This window comes from Helianthus annuus, chromosome 10, assembly GCF_002127325.2.
Source record: "Helianthus annuus cultivar XRQ/B chromosome 10, HanXRQr2.0-SUNRISE, whole genome shotgun sequence".
Lineage (NCBI taxonomy): Eukaryota > Viridiplantae > Streptophyta > Magnoliopsida > Asterales > Asteraceae > Helianthus > Helianthus annuus.
Genome location: NC_035442.2, coordinates 123,573,385 through 123,594,953, shown reverse-complemented (window position 1 = coordinate 123,594,953; position 21,569 = coordinate 123,573,385).

Sequence of the window (21,569 nt, the reverse complement as noted above, 5' to 3'; positions counted from 1 at the left end):
ATGGACTCCTTTCGAAGGACCTTGGGATATTTGTGAAGTGCTTGAAAAGACGGTACACCCATCCTCCGAAGAAGATCGGTGTAGGAGCATGAGCAAGGCGGTTTAGGTGCATGTTTCGCAGTAGGAGGTACGGAACATCTAGAGGCTTCTGGTTGTGGATGCAGTGAAGGACAACCAAATCTTTCAACCCAACAACGCCACTACTGTTGTGGCATTGGTTCAGCGAGTACGATAGGAGCCTGTGGATGTATCGGTATAGCGGGTCCCTCAGTTTGGTACTTTTGGTGCTGCTCGGGTTGTAGATTCCTTCACCTATTTGAGCCCATGCGGCTTGGCGTTCAGTTGCATCCAAGTCTCGTAACCCCCCTGTATTCTCTTCATTCCCCGCTTCCTCTTCACTATACAGCCCAATGATGGCTCCAAACTGTGCCATGGAGGTTCTAAACGTGGTCCCTCCACATCGAAATTCGACCGCGTCATGATCAAACGGTTCGCGCCTCGAGTTGAAAATGAAGGTGCTATAGAACTCCATCGTGCATTGATGTACCGACCGTAGTCGGGTGGTCAATGCGACATGCAGTGGACCCCTCACAATGTTGTTGAAGCGGTCAAGTTGGTTCACCATGGTTAGCAAATCAGTACACGCCCGCCTTGGGTACTCTTCCGGTCTTGTTTGTAGAACCTCGTACCGTGCCCTAGCGTCCAGTTCATTTGCGCTAAACCTTGTGAATTTCGACATCTGAAAAGAATACATAAAAAGTTAGTACGAAACAAGGAAAATCAGAGTGAAACTGCAAACAGTGGGCTGGACACGGCCCCGTGTTCAGCGGACACGGCCCCGTGTCCAGGCGTCTGTAACCCAAAAATTCCATTTTTCGTTCCGGTTTCGAAAACCTGAAAATTTTTAGCCCAATAGTAGCGGTTTCCCCCGAAAATGAAACCCTAAGTGTCATTTTTCCCAAAACAAACCGTTTACCCTTTCAATTTCGTGTTTTTTGGTTCAAGAACAAGGGTTTGGGGTTTTATTTGGAAATCGGACAAATCTATCAACAATACATGCTTATTTACTTTCTACTACTCTAATCTAAACTACTACTAACAAATTTCATCAAAAATTTTGAGTTCGATCCGGATGAACATGAAGAACCCTAGATTTTTCCCCAATTTTTGATGTTTTAACTACATGCAAGTAACTAATCTAACTACTAATGAAGATAGAATCATACCTTGACGTTGTTAGATTCGGTGGTGACGTAGAAAAACTGCAGAAATCGCCTCGAACCAGAGAGTTTTCGGCTAAACGGGGCGTGTGGAATGGTGTAACTGATAGGAAAAGAGGGTTTTATCCCGACAGTCGCCTCGACACGGCCCCGTGTCCAGCGGACACGGCCCCGTGCCGGGAAAAGTTTTGAAAATTTTTTTTTTTATGTGCTCGTGTGCATGCCCCTTATTTCCGAAAAATGGTTAGAAGATTTACCGGTTTTTTAAACGTACACTTACCTGTAACATGTCGGGTATGAGTTTATTCGTTAACCGTTTGAAGTGAGATCTCCTCTTCCTCATCCTCAATGGATCCTCGGTAGAGTTTCAGCCGTTGGCCATTGACTTTAAATGGTGTCCCATTTCGAGTTTTAATTTCTACTGCACCGTGTGGAAAAACATGGGTGACGGAAAAAGGTCCTGACCACCTAGATTTTAACTTACCAGGAAATAATCGAAGTCGTGAATTAAACAATAGAACTTGGTCTCCAACCCGAAATTCATTAGATTTAATATATTTATCATGTAAATTTTTCATTCTTTCTTTATAAATTTCGGAGTTAGAATATGCATAATTCCTAAGTTCGTCTAATTCGTTTATTTGACAAAATCGATTTTTACCGGCATTTTCCAAATCTAAGTTTACGTTTTTTATTGCCCAGTAGGCTTTGTGAGCTATTTCTACTGGCAAGTGACAACTTTTTCCATGGACGAGTTTATATGGGGTTGTGCCTATAGTGGTTTTATAAGCAGTTCGAAAAGCCCATAAAGCGTCGTCTAATTTGTCGGCCCATTCTTTTTTATTTATTCCTACGGTTTTCTCAAGTATTCGTTTTAAACCTCGATTAGTCACTTCGGCTTGCCCATTTGTTTGAGGATGATATGCCGTTGAGACCCGGTGATAGACCCCATACCTTGTTAATATTTTTTCGAGTTGATGATTGCAAAAATGGGTACCTCTATCACTTATCAAAGCTTTTGGTGTCCCGAAACGAGAGAACAGCTTTTTCAGAAATTTTACCACCACTCTTCCATCATTTGTTGGAAGAGCCTCGGCCTCTGCCCATTTAGACAAGTAATCGACTGCCACAAGTATATATTTGTTTCCCTTTGAAGGTGGGAAAGGTCCCATGAAATCGAGTCCCCACACATCAAAGATTTCACAGACGAGAATGCCATTTTGAGGCATTTCGTTTTTGGAAGAAATATTACCTGATCTTTGGCATGCATCACATGTCTTTACAAGGTTTTGTGCATCCTTGTAAATGGTTGGCCAGTAAAATCCTGAATCAAATACCTTTCGTGCGGTACTTGCGGCACCATGATGTCCTCCGTATGGACCTTCATGACAATGATGGAGAATTCTTCGTGCTTCATTACCATAGACACACCTTCGGATGAGCTGGTCGGCACACATTTTGAAAAGATAGGGGTCTTCCCAAAAGTAATGCTTTACATCAGCAAAGAATTTTTTTCTTTGATGATGTGGCCATCCTTCGGTGACTACACCGCTAGCTAAGAAATTAGCGTAGTCGGCATACCATGGTTCTTGTCTACTTTCCATCATTTCCAAGGATTCCGTGGGAAATTTCTCGTTGATTTGCTCGTCTCTGGTTATCTCCAAAGCTGGGTCTTCTAAGCGTGAGAGATGATCTGCAGCAGTGTTTTCTGCTCCTCTTTTGTCCTTGATTTCAATGTCGAATTCTTGGAGGAGTAGAATCCATCTTATCAAACGGGGTTTTGCGTCTTGCTTCTTGAAGAGGTACCTGATGGCTGCATGGTCTGTATAGACTACTGTTTTAGAAAGAACAAGATAAGAACGAAATTTATCAAAAGCAAATACCACCGCTAGTAATTCTTTTTCTGTAGTTGTATAATTTTCTTGCGCATCATTAAGAGTTTTACTAGCATAATAAATTGGGTGGAAATGTTTTTCTTTTCTTTGTCCCAAGACTGCTCCAACAGCGAAGTCACTTGCATCGCACATGATTTCGAAAGGAAATTTCCAATCTGGCGCTATCATGATAGGTGCATTGACTAGCATTTCCTTGAGGGTTAGAAATGCTTGATTGCATTCCTTGTCAAAGATGAAGGGTGCATCTTTTTCAAGCAATTTTGTTAGAGGCCTTGAAATTTTTGAAAAGTCTTTGATAAACCTTCTATAAAATCCGGCATGTCCTAGGAAACTTCTGATTGCTCGTACGGAGGATGGAGGAGGTAATCGAGAAATAGTCTCTATTTTTGCTCGATCAACTTCCATTCCTTCGCTCGAGATTTTGTGACCGAGTACTATTCCCTCTGTTACCATGAAATGGCATTTTTCCCAGTTAAGGGCGAGGTTAGTTTCCTCACATCGGGATAGCATTCGTTCAAGATTATCGAGGCATTGGTCATATGAGTCTCCAAAGATGGAAAAGTCATCCATGAAGACTTCCATTGTCTTTTCGATCATATCATGGAAAATGGCGACCATACAACGTTGGAATGTTGCATGCGCATTACATAGACCGAATGGCATGCGTCGATATGCAAAAGTTCCGTAGGGACATGTGAAAGTTGTTTTCTCTTGGTCTTCTGGTGCTATCGGTATTTGAAAGTAACCTGAAAAACCATCTAAGAAACAATAAAATTTATGACCGGATAATCTTTCTAACATTTGATCAATGAAGGGTAAAGGAAAGTGGTCTTTCCTAGTTGCTTCATTTAATCGCCTATAATCTATACATACTCTCCATCCTGTGACGGTTCTCGTTGGTATTAATTCATTTTTCTCGTTAGTTATTACCGTCATACCTCCTTTCTTTGGGACTACTTGAACGGGACTTACCCACGGGCTATCGGAGATAGGGTAGATTAGTCCGGTGTCGAGTAGTTTGATGACTTCATTCTTAACCACTTCTTGAACATTGGGGTTCACTCTTCGTTGTGGTTGAATTACCGTCTTGTAGTCATCATTCATTAAAATTTTGTGCGTGCACATGGAAGGGCTTATTCCTTTAATATCTACAAGCTTCCAAGCGATCGCGTTTTTGTGTTTTTTAAGTAGGTTAACTAATTTCTCTTTTTCTTTATTACTTAATTTAGATGAAATAATTACGGGTAAACTACCTTCTTTGTCTAGGAAAGCATATTCCAAACCTTTAGGAAGTTCTTTGAGCTCAATGGGTGGGTCTTTAGAAGACACCTTATTTTGTGGCTCATCTAGATCAAGAACCTTAAAGGTTTGTTCTATGGCTATTTCTTCCTCGACAAAGTGGTCCTCTTCGTTGGTTGTATCGGGTGGTTCAGCTTCATCTTCAATTAGGGGGTCATTGTTGCCAAAAGGATATTTCATTGAGCGCTCAAGATCTATGCTCCTTTTGAATGCCCCTAATTGGAGAGGTAGATTGTTAAACTTCCGGTTTTTTAAAGCTTTATGAGTTTGCACAAAAGGCTTTCCCAAGACTAAGGGGGCGTCATCTAGGATGACGAAGTCGGTTGGGATTACCATTTGATTTGTTTGAACCAAAACATCTTCAACTACACCGATTGATTTTATTACTTTCCGATTGGATAGAAAAATGGGTATTTGAAGTGGAGTAAAATCACTAACACTTAATTTTTCAAAAATGTAGTTAGGCATTATGTTAACACAAAGATCCTTATCGATGGTGATATTGCTAATAAATGAATTTTGAAAGAAACATGGAACCGGTGTAATGTTAATTTCAAAAGGGTCTTCTTTTATTAGCGAGGTTTGATCATTAGTTAACTTAACACTTACTAAGTCTTTGATTTTAGCACTAGTGTTTAACTCTTTTAAAAACTTGGCATGAGGGGTTATTAAACAATGATTTTCGAAAGTAGGTGACAAGAGGTTAATTTTTTCAAAATTAGACTCTTCTTGAATTTTAACATTATCGGACTCACCATTTTCGTTGTTTAACTCATGTGTCGGTTTTTCACTTTCTTGTTCTTCCATTTTTACACTTTCAACTATCTCTACGTCATTATCATTTTTTAGCTCTTCTCTTGCGCGGGATTCCTCTTCCCTTGCGCGAGATTCCTTTATGCAACGTTCGATAGTTTTAATGTGTTCTAATATCCTATTGGTCACTTCGGTGAGATTGAAAGAATTTGGATCCTCAAAGCTTGAATCCGGTTGTTCGATCCTTGGTTCCTCATAGTACTCATATGAAGTAGATGGTTCACACCATTGTTCTTCATTGTAAGTATATGATGGATAAGGGTCGAAACTTTGTTCTTCATAGTACTCATATGAGGTGGGTTGTTCACGCCATGGTTCCTCATAATAAGTGTATGAAGGTGGTGGCTCATATGTTGAATCTTCAAAGTATGAGTATGAAGGCTCATACCTTGGTTCATCAAAATATGAGTATGAGGAAGGAGGTTCATACCTTTGGTCTTCATAGGATGTGTATGAAGTTGATGGCTCGTACCTGGGCTCCTCATAATGGTTGTATGAATTGGATGGTTGATATGAGTTATTATATTGAACCGAGCGTGCGTTACGACAATTAGTGCAATAATTACCCCTATAATCATCCTCATCATAGGTGTAGTTGTAACCTCTTGAGTATTGATCCATAAGAATCACTCAACAGATCACAACTGAGTCTCGGGACCAGAAAACAAAAATAAGACGGAAACAGAAGCTGGACACGACCCCGTGTTGAGTGAACACGGCCCCGTGTTCAGGGTCTGTATCTGGGCGTTTTAATTAAATTTATTGGTCACGTTGAGCACGGGGGCGTGTTCAGTGAGCACGGCCCCGTGTTCAGACTCTGTATCTGGGTATCTACTCTAAAAATATGCAGCACGGGGGCGTGTTCAGCGAGCACGGCCCCGTGTTCAGGCTACTATAAATGCAAACTAAACTAAAATGCAGAAAAATGCGCGCGTTTTTTAAAAAGGTTTTGAAAAACTGATTAGGCCGTCGATTTTAAGCTTTCTTAAAATCCTTGTGTCCCCGGCAACGGCGCCAAAAACTTGATGCGTGTCAGTGTATATATGTTTTTAGATATATATTTAAGCCCTTTTTACACTTTTAGCCAAGTTTTAAATTTATAAAACACGATATTTACTAACACTAAACACACATATGGGCAAGTGCACCCATCGTGGACGTAGTATAGTGTTGGTAAGATACCGAGGTCGTCCAAGGACACAAGAGCTTTTAATACCGGTTTATCCTCAACGTCTAATCAAATCAAAAAGTTAGAAAAATGTTTTAAACTAAGAAAAATAAAAACTAACTAAATGCTGAAAAATAAAAACAGATAGACAAGATGAATCACTTGGATCCGACACGTGTATTAGTATAACCTTTGATTATTTTCGCACTTTTGCACTTGTTTAAGAGATTATCTTAGTTATTGTAGTAGGCCCCTCTTTTGAAGGCGACGTTACCCTCAACCCAGTAGTTTGAGTCAGCAAGGATACAATCCTAAAGGGTCGGATTATTGAAAGATAATGAATTAAGTTATTAATGCAAATTATGGTAGGCCCCGCTTTTGGCGGTGACGTTACCCTCGGCTAAGTAGTCTGAGTCAGCAGGGATACAGTCCTAAATAGCCGGGTTATAGTATTAATAGTAGTTAACTTATGAGGGGGTCAAAGAGTTTGGATCCCCGCCATCCAATACCTATGGGCATTGAAGGAGATCCTACTAAATTTGACCCAGGTCCCAAGCAGGACCTCTAAACGCTGAACAAGGGCAAGACCCTTACCAAACCGTTCCCTTAACCCCCGACCAGGTAGCCAACATACCTCCATATAGACCGTGGAGATATGAATGGTGAAAATCTTTTATTTTATATAGACAGTAAAATAATGCCAAGACACCACGGACAAACGATAAGGAAAGATCACCTTCAACATAAGTAACTAGTTATTAAAGTCATTAATACAAAACCAAATAAAAAGTGCAAAAGATTAAAAATAAAAAGTATTATACTAAACACTTGTCTTCACCAAGTGATGTAAGAGACCTAGGCAAACATGGCCTTGATTGTCAAGAACTCTTACGATCAATCTTGGATCCCGAGACGACTCACACACTCTACGATGGACAATGGATGATGGTGGTGGATGATGGTGTTATGGTGGTGGTGGGTGGTGGATGAAGTGTGAGAGAGGTGGTGTGCCAAGGGATGAGAGAGAATGAAGCCAAGCTCCTCTATTTATAGGCTGAACAGAAGGCTGGACACGGCCCCGTGTCCGCTGGACACGGCCCCGTGCCCGCCTGACACTCTCTCTCCTCATTAATTGTAATTGCGAATTACAATTAATGCGCCTGCTGTACTTTCACCACGCCCCCGTGCTCGCTGGACACGGCCCCGTGGTGGGCAATGGAAGCTTCTACTGGTTTGTCTTTTCTGCTGCTTCCTGGGCACGCCCCCGTGTTCGCTGGACACGGGGCGTGTTCAGACTCTGTTTCTTCTCCTTTGCCTTGGGAGATGCCGTTGAGGGTCCGGGCAGTCCACTTTTGTTCCTTTTCTTGTATTTATGGTAGAATTAGCTGTCTTTTTGCTTCTTTTGTGATTTTGAGCTTATTTCATCCTGAAAATACAAAAGGAAGACAAAAACACTCTTTTTCCAACATTAGTACTTAAAAAGGGTTAGTTTTATGCCCTAATTGATGTGATTTATATGTTGCATTTTACACACATCAGTTTGCTGTGAGATTTTGTGTGGGTCTTTGGCTTGGAGTGTGGTATGGATATGGTTCGGCTCCGAGATTCAGTATATTCCTCATATTGTCGATCCAGAGTTTCCTTGACAGCGTTATCGGCAAGAGCTTTCAACTCTGCGCCCGTCAGATGAACTTGGGCGTTATCATATTCGTCTTCCTTCGAGTGGCTATTTTCTCCTCTAGGGTCAGCCATGGTAACTTGAATCTGTTACAGAAGATAAAGAAATTTTTATTTAGGAGTTTATTTTGGAATTGTCTTTTATGGCAATCCATTAACCATGGTAACAGAGACCATATCTGGTTAATTTGTTACTCACTTTTATTTAGGATTTGAACATACTTATCCTAATTACAAATAATATTGCTATTGGCACAATGCCTAGTCACGAGGACGTTATTATAATATTAGCCGAGATTACAGAGAATCAAGGTATGAAGGTTTGAACCGTAGTCCTTTTACCCTTTCTGACAGGGAGTCATAGACCACCATTGTCTTTTGTCTTATTATGACAACAATTGTGGCCCATAGGCACTACATCACTAATGGATGTTTAATAATTCGGCCCGTAGGCACTACATCGCTAATGGATGTTTAACAAGTTTGGCCCGTAGGCACTACATCACTAATGGATGTTTAATAATTCGGCCCGTAGGCACTACATCGCTAATGGATGTTTAACAAGTTTGGCCCGTAGGCACTACATCGCTAATGGATGTTAAATAATTGATCATCTTTATTGACGATTTAACCCATGATTTATTATATCATTAATTTGGGCTTTGGAATCCTTAGAAGGATTCTAATATAAGAATGACGCGTGCGATTTTAACGAATCACATCTGCCATGAATGTTAACAAGATTACAGAGGTTAACTGGAATTCTGAATCTTTTAGTCAGGTCTTACCATCTTGGCCGGGTCTAAAAGACACTTGGCTAGGTTTCACTCTTAAGATTCTTTATTTTAGGTAGATTTAAATTTAAAAGGAATGACTTTTGATTTATTTCATATATAGTAATAACAAAAATGAAATTTATAACATAACATTCCATAAACTTCAAATACGATTACACGCTGCCCTAAACGGGACTTTTAAACAAGTACATACCTACGTAGAGGTTAATAAAGGGACAAGTCCACGAAGGGACCAATACAAGATAAGTGTCCACGCAGGGACTAAAGGATAAGTCCACGTAGGGACTGAAATACGATAGACGTCCACGCAGGGACTTATTTAAAATAGACATTACATTAGAACATATATAGACTAATGGTCACGTTTCTTCTTCTTGCCCTTCAACAGGTTTGCTAGACCCTTAAGGAATCCCCTGTTGTTCTTTCGTTCTTCCTCGAAATCCCGTTCCACACGACTTAACCGATGGAGGATTTCTTCTTGTTCAGGAGGAGAGAAACGTGGTTGTGGCGCCGGTTGCGGAACTGGAGGTCTAGGAGGTGCTGGATACCCATGAGCTGAGTAGTCCGGTATCCCTAGGTTTCCAAAAGCTCCGTCGGGATAGCGGGCATTATACCTAGCCGCTATCACATATGGGTCGCGCTCATAGTTGTAATTGTAATGCGTATGCGACGGCTGTTCGAACGGGTTGTATGTCGTTGGACCCGTGTATGCAGGTATTGGGTGGTCATACCCAAATGGTGGCGAAGATGGTGCAACTGGTGCGGAGTTCGCCTCCTATACTGGACTTGAAGGTCCTTCTTCAGGTACTGACGGATAGTGACTAGCACTCGAGTGGCGAGGGGTGCTGAAATGGAATTCCCCTCCTCGGGTAGACATCCGTGCGCCTGATCTTCTACGCCTTGGCGGATCTGGAATTACTGGTTGAACCGGTGGCGGTGGTGGTGGCGTAACGGCCACAAACCGCGAATCCTCTGAAGGATCCTGTTGTTGCTGCTGCTCGTGTTGCGCTGTCTGATGGGAGGGTGTGAAGTACCACTCGTGCTGGTTGAACAGCGCTTGAAAACTATCTGGCCCTTGATAAGGTGTGCCATGAAAAGAAGATCCATCAGAGATCTCGATAGGATGTGTGGGCGTACCACGAGCAGGTTCTATGGGATCTGTGTCCTCATCCATATGGTCCTCTGAGAAGTGATCCTGTGGTCCTAACGGGACAAAGCCTGCAGGTTCCTGAATGTAATCTGCTGGGATAAACTGACCTCTGAAGTAAGGAGTGGGATCATCAAAAGCACGGTGCGATGCAGATCGCTGTAGAGGTAAAAAGGATGGTTGAGGGTTACTGGGATTATTTTCGGAATCTGGCCCAAACGAGTGACGGTACGATGGCGTCGAGCTATGCGAGGTAGAATGTCTCGCAGGTTCAAAAAGGTTTCTTCGTCTCTGTGGTTCTTCACTCCTTGTGCTGGAAGGAGCTCGCGTGTTCGAAGGTCCAGCTCCGTGATCATGGTGAGTAATGATCGTTCCTCTGCCTCTTCCTCCTCTTCCTCGTCTGATTGCAGGTGGCATTTTTCCTGCTTTTTAAAACTTTAAATAACAATAAACAATAAAAAGACAAACTGGAATAATAAATTCGAATTTGTCCTATGTTCTTGTCTAGACTCAAGTATGTGCAATTGTGTAACTGAGATTAAACACAAAGGCTAGTGTTGAATTCGCTCAGTGTTGGCTCTGATACCAACCTGTCACACCCCGATTTCCACGTGTATCACCGGTGGGCCCGGTGGGGGATTACCGTGACGTAGTTGGCAACAATATAGTCAAACCACACAATTATATGAATGCACAGCGGAAGCATAAAGATAATATATTTCAACTTTAAGTGTAATGTCAATGTATCACCATTGTTGAAATAATAATTCACAGGGGATCAATAAAAATAACAAAAGTATTGTTCAACAGACTTCAGGCATCTTAAGCTTGCGAGACTTCTAATGATGCTAAGGAGAAATCCCAGCCAATTACGCCTAGTTCCTGCATTTAGTCTTTTGGGGAAAATACGTCAGTTTACACTGGTAAATACGTTCAACTGACACTTTTGTAAAAATGTTTAATAAAATTGGTTTAAATGCTCGAGGCATAAACTCTTTATAACTTGGGATAATTTATAATTAAATCTTGTAAAGAATTACATGTTACTATGCGTTCGGTCACCCGAGTCGTATCGGGTTAAAGTTTAATAGACACACCACATAGTATAAAACCGTCGCGGGTAACCAACGGCTACACTTTTTATAATTATAGACATAATGCCGGGTGTACGCCTACACCGGGATGTCAAGGTCGTGGCCATTCGTAAATGCTGCCAAGGATATCCGGGACATGGTCATTAAGCCCCCAAAGGCATTAAGCCAACAAAACAAGTTTTTAAACGGGTCACATTGATAATCCCAACTACAATTGAGATGGGGTCAATTGCCCGACCAAGCGGTATTTTAGATACCGTAACCCAAGCCCGTATAACGGAAAATAAGTTAAAAGTATTTACCTTTGCAAGTATAATCCTTAATTGAATAAATCACAGATAGCTTTTACTGGTCTCCTATTCTGGAACAAAGGTTTTAAAATAACCTATTAGAATCCTAACGGGTCTTTATATTTGCTGTAGCTTGGACCGGTCAGTTTCAAAGGATAGTTACGGTTTAATCGCGTGAAAGGCGAAAACCGTGAATGGAGTGTGATTTTGACCCAACAAGTTTGAAGACTTGTTTTATATGGGTATAATAATCATACTCTGGATTTTGGGGTCAAAACAATATGGTTTGACCCGTTTCGGCTAACTTATGTAAACTAGTTACATAAGTCGAACCGTGCGCGCTAAAGGCGCAACGGGTAACCGTAGGAGTCCTACACTGATTTCCTAAGTCAATATGCCTTAAAGAGGTTGTGGTATCAGTAGGATACCTTCCGTATTGCCCGTAACGAGTTTAAGTTCATTATACGCCCCGTAGGGGTTTTTCGGTCATTTTAAAGGCTTTTAAAGAGCTTTCTGAGTTCTACAGGAAATCTGAGTTTCCCAGACAGTTTAAAAATTCTAAAATACTTTATTTATTATTTAAACAGTAGCAACTGGAATCGGGTCAAAAGACCTTGTAGAACTCAAATTATGGCCAAAAAGGGCATATTTGGTATTTACCGAACTGATGCCATAACCGCAGGTTATGAGCAGGTCAAAAATAATTAAAAATCTTTAAAAATCCCAAAATATTATTTTACATCAGTGTGTAAAAGGTTTGGTGTCGAAATCCGGGTTTAGATAGGCGTTATGCTAATTGCGCCGTTTATTACAAAAGTTTTCTTTAATTGCGCTATTTAGCATAACTCATATTCTGGACCTCGGATTGACGTGAAATTTTAGGGACATGCTTAGAAATCAGTAACCAAGGTTATGATCTGTTCACGTGTCTGAAATTCTCGTTTTAATTTAAAAAGGGCGTTACGGTCAACTTTTAAGCATTTAACGGAAATGTGTAAAAGACTCGGACAAACAACGAACCGGTCACAGAGGGTTATACCATCATGTAACCTGGTCCTAAGAGAGTCCTAAGGCATATCTAAATCAAACTTTAACGGGTCAGAACTGAAGTCAATGCAAAAGTCAAACTTTTGCGACTTTCGGCTCCGAACCGGGTCAAAACAGAAAATGGTCGGATCAAACAAGCTTAGACTAGTTTATATACTTATTATCATGTTTTATGAGTGTTCAAACAGGTTACATATCATCTACATTACAGATTTTGCAAGAAATCGCAAAATGACATTTCTGTTGACTTTTTCTAAGCACGTTTGACTCGATATTTGAACTAGTTAGAGTGGGAATCAGAGGGTGCCCTTTTAGGGGTTTAATGCCCACATGATTACCATCATATAACCATCTTTGATTCGACAAACCACTGGACCATTCGTGATTTATCGCAAAGTCAATCGTTAATTACGACGGATTGACTTTTAGGCTAAAACTATGGAAAAACGAAACCACAAAGGGTTAGGCAACTTACAGAAGCTTGGTGCACGACTAAGAATGATAGAGGAATGCTTGAGAGCTCCAAGAATGATCAGAAGGTAATTTTTGAGGTGTGTTTTCACTTATGCACAATGTATGCCTTTTATAGTGAAAGAATGGCCTCTAGATCATTACACATCAACCTACAATGGAGCATGGATGATCAGCAGGTGGCCCTGAATGCTAGGGGTCATGTAGAGGGCGCCCATGCTTCATTAATTGCCTCTATGATTGTTCACAAGCTCAATTAGTGCATCTGCCCATGTTTTCTGCATCTGTGTCTGTCACGCGGCCCGCATTAGATTTCATGCAGCTTGTACGCGGGCCGCATGAATCTTCATGTCAGACGCGTATCCACAGGTGGCTCGCGGCCCGCTTCAACTTATGTGTTTCACTCAGGCGGGCCGCCTGAGGCCTGTTTTCATAGATTTTTAAATCTTTGTAATTAATAACCTGACCTTTCGGGTTCGAAGGGGTAACTTTGCGATTTGGCCCTCGGTTAATTACAATTAAGGGCCTCGTGCCATTTACCCGCACTGTTAAGTCCCCGGTTAGTTTAATTACTATCCGAAAAGCCTTAACTTTTATTGTTGACGCTTTAGCCCTTCTCGTACGAATTTGATCATAACTTTCTCGTTTTAAAACGGAACTTCGCGAGATTTACGTAGCACAATCTAGTGAGCGTATTTTACTGTTACCAAGCCTCGGGTTCGTCAAAGGGTCACTCAGAGGTATAAATTAAACATGTTGACACAATTAACCCCTGCAGCTTGTAATCTCTCACTTTCTCCCGCGTTTCGCTACGTACGATCCATGATTTATTCGTTTGAAGGTACGAGCGTCAACTAGGGTTACTATACAATATATTTACCCTTTGTTAATATTTATAACCCTCGAATTTACATACTTTCAAGGTTTGTCAACTTTAGTCCTTTATTTAATATTTAATGCCACGTGTAAACTCATGACACGTGTTAACACATTATTAGACACAAAATTTCGAGGTGTTACAAAACTGAGATAAACTCTTCTGATCGACTCGTTCTGATTGACCATGTGATTTCGCTTGAAACTGTCCAGGTGACATTTTGTCACACCCCGACCACGTAGAACATACAAAACGTGGCGGAAACGTCGGGGAGTGTTGTAACAGAATCAATTGTTTCAAATCCATGGCAATTGAAGTTCCGTTTTATTAATCAAACATGAATATTTACATTGTTTAAACAAGAACCAAAGAGTACATAACATAAATTATCTAGTTCTTGTCTTGTTTTAAGGCACTAAGGCACAGGTCCGCCTAAGTATGTCTTGATAAGTCCTATGCATCATCTCCTGAAAACATATGTGAAAAATAGGTACGTCAGCATAAAAATGCCTGTGAGATACATTGGTTTTGTGAAAACGGGATTCATGACTTATGTTTGAGAAAATGTTTAGTCATGAACCTTGTAATTTGCTTTATCTTGTAAATCATTTGAAAAACGATAAGATCAGGTGATATGTATAAATAAGAGAACACTGTATGGTTAAACGGATAACCATGTAAAATGAGTTTGTAAAACAATGTCTCATGAAAAGTGTGTTATTTGTATAAAATGTCATATGTCTCAAATTGAAATGATTCAAATAACGCTACGATATGTAATACCATACAAACACTTATATATAGGAAGTACCAGCGGCGTATCCACCATGCTTGTATCATATTACACACGCCTCGTTACTTAATCACTTACTCAAACCAAACCATCAAGATGAAATGTTTAACAACGGTAGAAATGTTTATGTATAGTCAAATGTCTATTGTCAAATGTAAATCATGTCAACGGATACAACTGGTTCACACGGTTCAATGGTTGCAAACGGTTCATATAATCAAACGGGTTTAGACGGTTCACATAGTCAAATGGTCACAACGGTTCAAAATGTAGCATAATGTGTTCATATGCTGAGTAAACATATGCAGCAGAAATGTTCATGTAAATCAATGTGTCCATATGCACACAATGGGCATACATAGCATGTAATGTAAAACAATGTACTAAGTACGCACACAATGGGCATACATAGCATGTAATGTAAGACGATGTACTAAGTACGCACACAATGGGCATACATAGCATGAAATGTAAAGCGATGTACTAAGTACGCACACAATGGGCATACATAGCATGTAATGTAAAACGATGTACTAAGTACGCACACAATGGGCATACATAGCATGAAATGTAAAGCGATGTACTAAGCACGCACACAATGGGCATACATAGCATGAAATGTAATGTAAAGTGTTGTGCTAAGTATGCACACGATGGACATACATAGCATAAACACAATGAAATCATGTACTATATATGTACTATCGAACATAGCAAGTATATGATGTGAAAACAGGAAAGCATGAAAGTAACAGATAGGCACATGTGTTTCACCCCAAAACAGTTTGGAAAACAGTAAAAGAGGGGTTCAATGTACTCACCTGAGATTGCTTTGAATTCCTTGTATAATAACCAGATAATGCTAAAGATCACGGGATATCAAACGGCACCTAATAGGTAGCTATGTTAATATACCGGACCAAATCGGAAGGATCGGGTAGTACGCGGGTTCGTAAACCAAACGAGTATGGAGACTCGTGTAATATGGTTTAACAAAGCCTACATACTAAAATGAAACCTAACCTAAGTGCTTACGGCCCATTACGACCCGTTTAGGTAGCTTATGCTACCTTAACGCGTCGTTCGCGTAGAACGCGTTTGGAACGCCTAACATCGTGACCACAAGGTATAACCTCGGAAGGTTATAGCTATGGTCACCTAATGTGTTTGGTTGGATCCTAATGATCGACCAAATGGGTCGGGTTCGAAAGTATAAGCGATGGTTTAGATCGCTTACCTTACGACCCTATATAAGCACTAAACTAAAAGTGACGAGCTAAGCATGTTAGAACATGCTTAACTAAGTTTAGAAAACAGGTTTGGCATCAAAGCAAACGGCTTTGATGCTCACGAGTAGTTTGGTTACAAAATATGCAAGAATGCACATTTTGGCCGAAACTACGACTCGTCACTGAGCCTAGATAACGTGGTAATCAGTAGGTATAGTCACTACGGACTATAACCATCGTGATCACGCTCACGTTATGAAGTTCCATGAACTTCGTGTTGACCATAGGCTGGTCAATGCAGAAAGTCAACAAAACGTTGACTTTCAGACTCGAAAAGCGATTAAAAGAACGAAAGAAGACTTACGGAGGGTCCCCGAATGCTAATCTAGATCAAAGAGCTCAGGTATGAAGCAATGGCATCAACTTAGAGCATTTTGATCAGATTTGTGTGGGTTTTACATCAAGGGGGGTATTTATAGGAAAAGTAAAGCCGTTAGGATCGTTTCTCGAATAACGTGCCACGATCCAAGCCTTACACTTGTCACAAAGTTGTGGTTACTGAAAAATGGCCCTAATCCTTCAGTTTGTGAAAGGGCATTGCCCCTTTTGGGTGTTTGAAAGGCCAAGGCAAGTGGATTAAACATTGAATCTAGTCTGTATGTCTGACGCGCCCCGCGTAAGGATTTGGGCAATCCTTACGCGCCCCGCCTGAGGGTCACAGATCAGAATTTTCAGTTTTAGTCCCTGCACTTCAGAAACATGCAATTTGGCCCATTTTTGGCACGTTTAAGCCCCGTTAACCTCATTTCAAGGCTCTAAGATGAAGTTAAAGTGTAGGGGACTTGAAATATGCTCAAAAATATTCCGGATGTCGGTTCGTTTGGTCGTACGATCGCGAAGTTCGCTTAATTACGACGGAATGCGCATAAGCGCGAAAGACGATCCAAATGATGCGACGAATGGATTTTTCTTATGCCAAATACTAAGGCATAATATAAGGATGCTTACATAAATTTTTGGATGTCCGGATGTATTCAGAACGTAAGTTATGCGCGAAAGTGCAAACTTGTGCACTTTTTGACACTTTTAGTCCCTGAATGACCCAAAAGTTTATTTTAGCATACCAAACCCCTCAAAGCCTATTTCTAAGCTATGTAAAGGATATTTATGGTATGTTTAACTTATGGACATGTTCCGGAATGTTTGTTACAGTTCAAATTGGCATACTTTCGCAGTTTGTCAAGTTTAGTCCCTGTAAGCGAATTAACTTGTTTTTGCCATACCAAAGCCTTCAAAACTTATTTCTAAGTTATGTAAAGGTTATTTAAGGTATGTTAAGTATATGTTGATGTTCCGGAGTATTTGTCGCATTAAACTGAGTATGTTTACGCACCAGTTTGCGTATAATTCTCTAGAAAGCGTTGTAGAGTTTGAAATTGAACAAGGATTGATATGTGCAAAAGATACACATATTTATACAAGATCCCAAGTATGAAATACAATATTTCATCGGCTTGGTATTTGTTTGATGGTCGCGGTGACACAGGTGTCACACATTTCAAGCGGAATCACCCTAAAATCCCACTACCTCGATTTTCGTGCCCTGATCTAACTAGCTCTATACAAGACTCGATACAAGACGAAGACGACAGACGGATGCACCAACAAAACTCTTCATTGTACCATCACCCTCAACGATTGAATGGGTTTCAATTCCCTCCCTGCCCTATTGAATGTCCACTCAATTTTCACATTGAATGAAATTGAAGATTGAATCCCATTTAACCCGTACAATAAACTGAAGAAGTTAAGACGTTCCTTTTATTTACTCATCGTCACCACCGTCACCGTTTACTTCATCAGCGGCAACAGTTACGATCACCAAATTTTTGTTCCCCAAATTCTCATACCCAAAGACAAAATCTGGCATGTAAGTTTTATCACTGTAATAATTTATTACAACCCTATGTGATTTGATTGACGTTTTAATCGAAATATTTTTATCATCGTTGTTTTTATATGGGAATTGGAGTTCAATTGGAGACTTGGGTTAGCAATGTTACTAGGGTTTCTGGGTTCGGCATCTGGGACAATTGGGGGTGTTGGTGGAGGGGGTATAAAAACATTGTCCTGCTGCAAAGCTTTGACATGCAGATTGTGTTAATCATTATTTTTTTATAGTATTCAGCATAATCATCACAAACATTAGAAAAGAATGAGCATTGGTAAGTTGACCTGAACACATATTCAAGTGTTAAAACTCTAATTAAACTGTTAACCTGGTGGTTATTTGAAACCTTCAGGCATATTGATTCTGATGTTTGGAAAGTCACCAAATTGCAAAGGGATATGTGTTTGCTGGATTCTCTGTTCCGATATAATTAACTACAAAGTTAACACCAATGGAAATTTATGTGGCAACCAATGATCTAAAAGCATCAAACTTTATTGGTGAAGGAACCGCATGTAAGACTATGATACGTTGACCTCGGGTTAATACCAATGTCATATCACATGGTCAATAACTATTATCTAACAAATTATATTGTTATAAAAATTGCTTTGCAAGCTGTCTTCGACATACAACATGTTTGGCTGGATATAAGACCCAACTTATAAACATGCATATAATGTTAGTTGATTCCTACTTCCTCAGGGTTTTATTTGAATGGTTATTGATTTGTTAGGAAAGGTGTCCTTGCAAATGGTTAGAATGTTGTGAACAGGCACATTATCAACGGTGGTGAAAAGATAAAGCTAGAACATGAATCCAATGTCTTTAAATCGGCTATCGATTATGCTCAGTGACTATGGTTTCTTCACACGTACCCTGGAGGATGCAGAGTTCATCATGATTAAAGGTATCTAAGCCATTTAATGTTGTTTTATTTTATGTTGTTTTCTCTAATATTCTGTGGTGATTTTAAAGTTTAGATTTTGGCAGATGACGAACATCTCCTAATTATGAACTTTCAACTGAAGCCAGCCGACAAGGATAAGCATAATGTCTAAGAAAGCAGCAACTATGATATACACAATTTGACTTGGACCTCATCTAAAAGGTCGAAGTATTTCGAATTGGGGTGGCTGATATAACTGGTCAACCCAACACAAACCATTTAAGAAATGACTAACCTGAACATGACGTATTTAATAAACTGGTTGGCCCGATATCCGGTATAAGTTTTAGGCTTTTTATTTTCTTTTTATGCTTGTATTTAGATTCACGTGTGTTTAGGTAGGTTGGATGTCTTTGACACTAATGAATACATGTTCGGGCTCACATATTCAACCCATCAACATGAAATCCTTAAACTCACCATCCAGCATGTGCACAACCTTGATGGTTTTCAATTAAACTAAATTGCTAGCTTTGTTTGCTCTTAAGGGTTGCGGGGTATGTAGTAATGGTCGAATGTTGCCCTATATCATTGTGTGTTAATGTTAAAGGATAGACAATGTAAGATTTTTAAAACATAAAGGATAAATATTGTAAATTTAAAAGGTAAAGAACATACACTGAAATTTTGTATAAACATAAAGGACGAAAAGTGTAATTCACCCTCTCTGTGTTATTCCTTAACCTATTGTACTTGGAACAACATTTAAGCTAGAGATTCTACATCTATCTATCAACTTCACAAAATTAGTACATGTTTTATTGTACTAGTTGATTGTGGATACAAGTAGCATAAACCAACTTCACAAAACTAGTACATGTTTTGTTAATGCATATCACTAGAAAACATTACATAGATACTTCAAAAATAGGATTCTTTAGATAATTCTTACTAGAAATTTTCTAAAGACATTACCATTTAAACACGCTATACCTAAAATCCGACACAAATGGGACGGGTATACCCGATACCCGACGGGTATTGGGCGGGGTATGTGATTAGTTTTAAAAAATTCCGCAGGTATGGGTCGGGTATAGGATTAAGTGATACCCGCCTGATTACCCGAAATCACATACCCACTTACCCGAACATATTCCGAGTGTTTTAATTTATACTTTTATTTTTCATTAACCTTTGTCTATTAGTGATTTATTTTAGGATGTTCATAAGTGAAAACATTGATTTTCTTTTCGTATATGTATTTGATAATAGTATTTATATTTTATATGTTGTGAAGTATATAATTATATGTGTATAAGTATTATAAAGTTATTACTAATTTATGATATAATTTACATGTATGTAATGTACATTTTTTGTTTATAATAGTTGTTGTATAAATAAAATTATATAATAATTATAATAGTAAAGAAATGTATTTGGAAATCCCAACGTATATATTTTAACAAACTAATGGGTATACCCGATACCCGACGGGTAATTACCCGACAAATACCTGACGGGTATTGGGCCGGGTATGGGACATGATTTTACAACCGGGTATGGGTACGGGATTACCAATACCCGACCCATTGCCATCCTTATGCGACACGTGTCATCCCAATTAGCAAAGGGGCATTATGGGGCATTTTTCATATATGGGTGTAGTGGGATAATACCCAATAATGCCCCATCAATAATTACCCATTCGTTAAATGAGTCTACGTTGGTAATTCGGGGAATTACCGGAACACGTACGTGATAACTCTCAAACCCTAACAGCGAACGCGAGTAATAATTATAAACAGATGGTATCTAGGCAACTTGCCAGTATTTACTTGAAGGAAGTGGTATCTAGGCACGGGGTGCCGACTTCTATCATTTCTGACCGTGATCTGTGTTTTGCGTCCGATTTGTGGCAAGCGATGCACAAACCATTCGGCTCACGTCTAGACATGAGCACCACTTATCACCCTCAGACGGATGGTCAAAGTGAACGAACCATCCAGACACTCGAAGACATGCTGCGAGCATGAGTGATCGACTTGGGTAAAGGTTGGGAAAGACATTTACTGGTAGAGTTTTCCTACAATAATAGTTAGCACTCTAGCATCCAGGCAGCTCCGTTCGAGGCATTGTATGGATGGAAATGTCGATCTCCTCTTTGTTGGACTGAGGTGGGTGACAGCCAAATCACGGGTCTAGAACTCGTACTCGAAACTTCTGAGAAGATTGTTCAAATCATAAATCGTATGGCGGCAGCACGTGATCATCAGAAAAGCTACGCCGACAAGAGTAGGAAACCCTAAGAATTCTCCGTGGGCGATCGTGTCTTATTGAAAGTCTCACCCTGGAAGGGTGTGGTACGCTTCGGGAAACGCAGCAACCTTCGCGTTATGTTGGACCGTTCAAGATTCTGCAAAGAATCGGTAAGGTTGCTTACCGGCTTGAGTTTCCTGATGAACTTGGTAATGTTCACGACGTTTTTCACGTCTCTAATTTAAAGAAGTGTTTGTCCGATGAAACACTTGTGGTTCCTTTACAAGAACTGAAGATAGATGACAAGCTACAGTTTATCAAGGAATCCGTCGAAATCATGGACCGGGAAGTTAAAGTTCGTAAACACCGTCGAAACCCAATCGTGAGAGTTCGTTGGAACTCCAGGCATGGACCGGAGTTCACGTGGGAACGCGAGGATCAGATGATGCTCAAGTATTCTCACTTATTCAAAACTGTCGAACCGAACCCTGATACAACTAGTGAATTTCAGGAGGAAATTCCCTTTCAAGTTGGGGATGATGTGGTACCGGAGGAAAATCCATAGTCATCCTAACTCACCGTTTCATTTCTCCGAGACTGCTTATCAAATTTCGGGACGGAATTTTTTTCAAGTTGGGGATGATGTGACAACC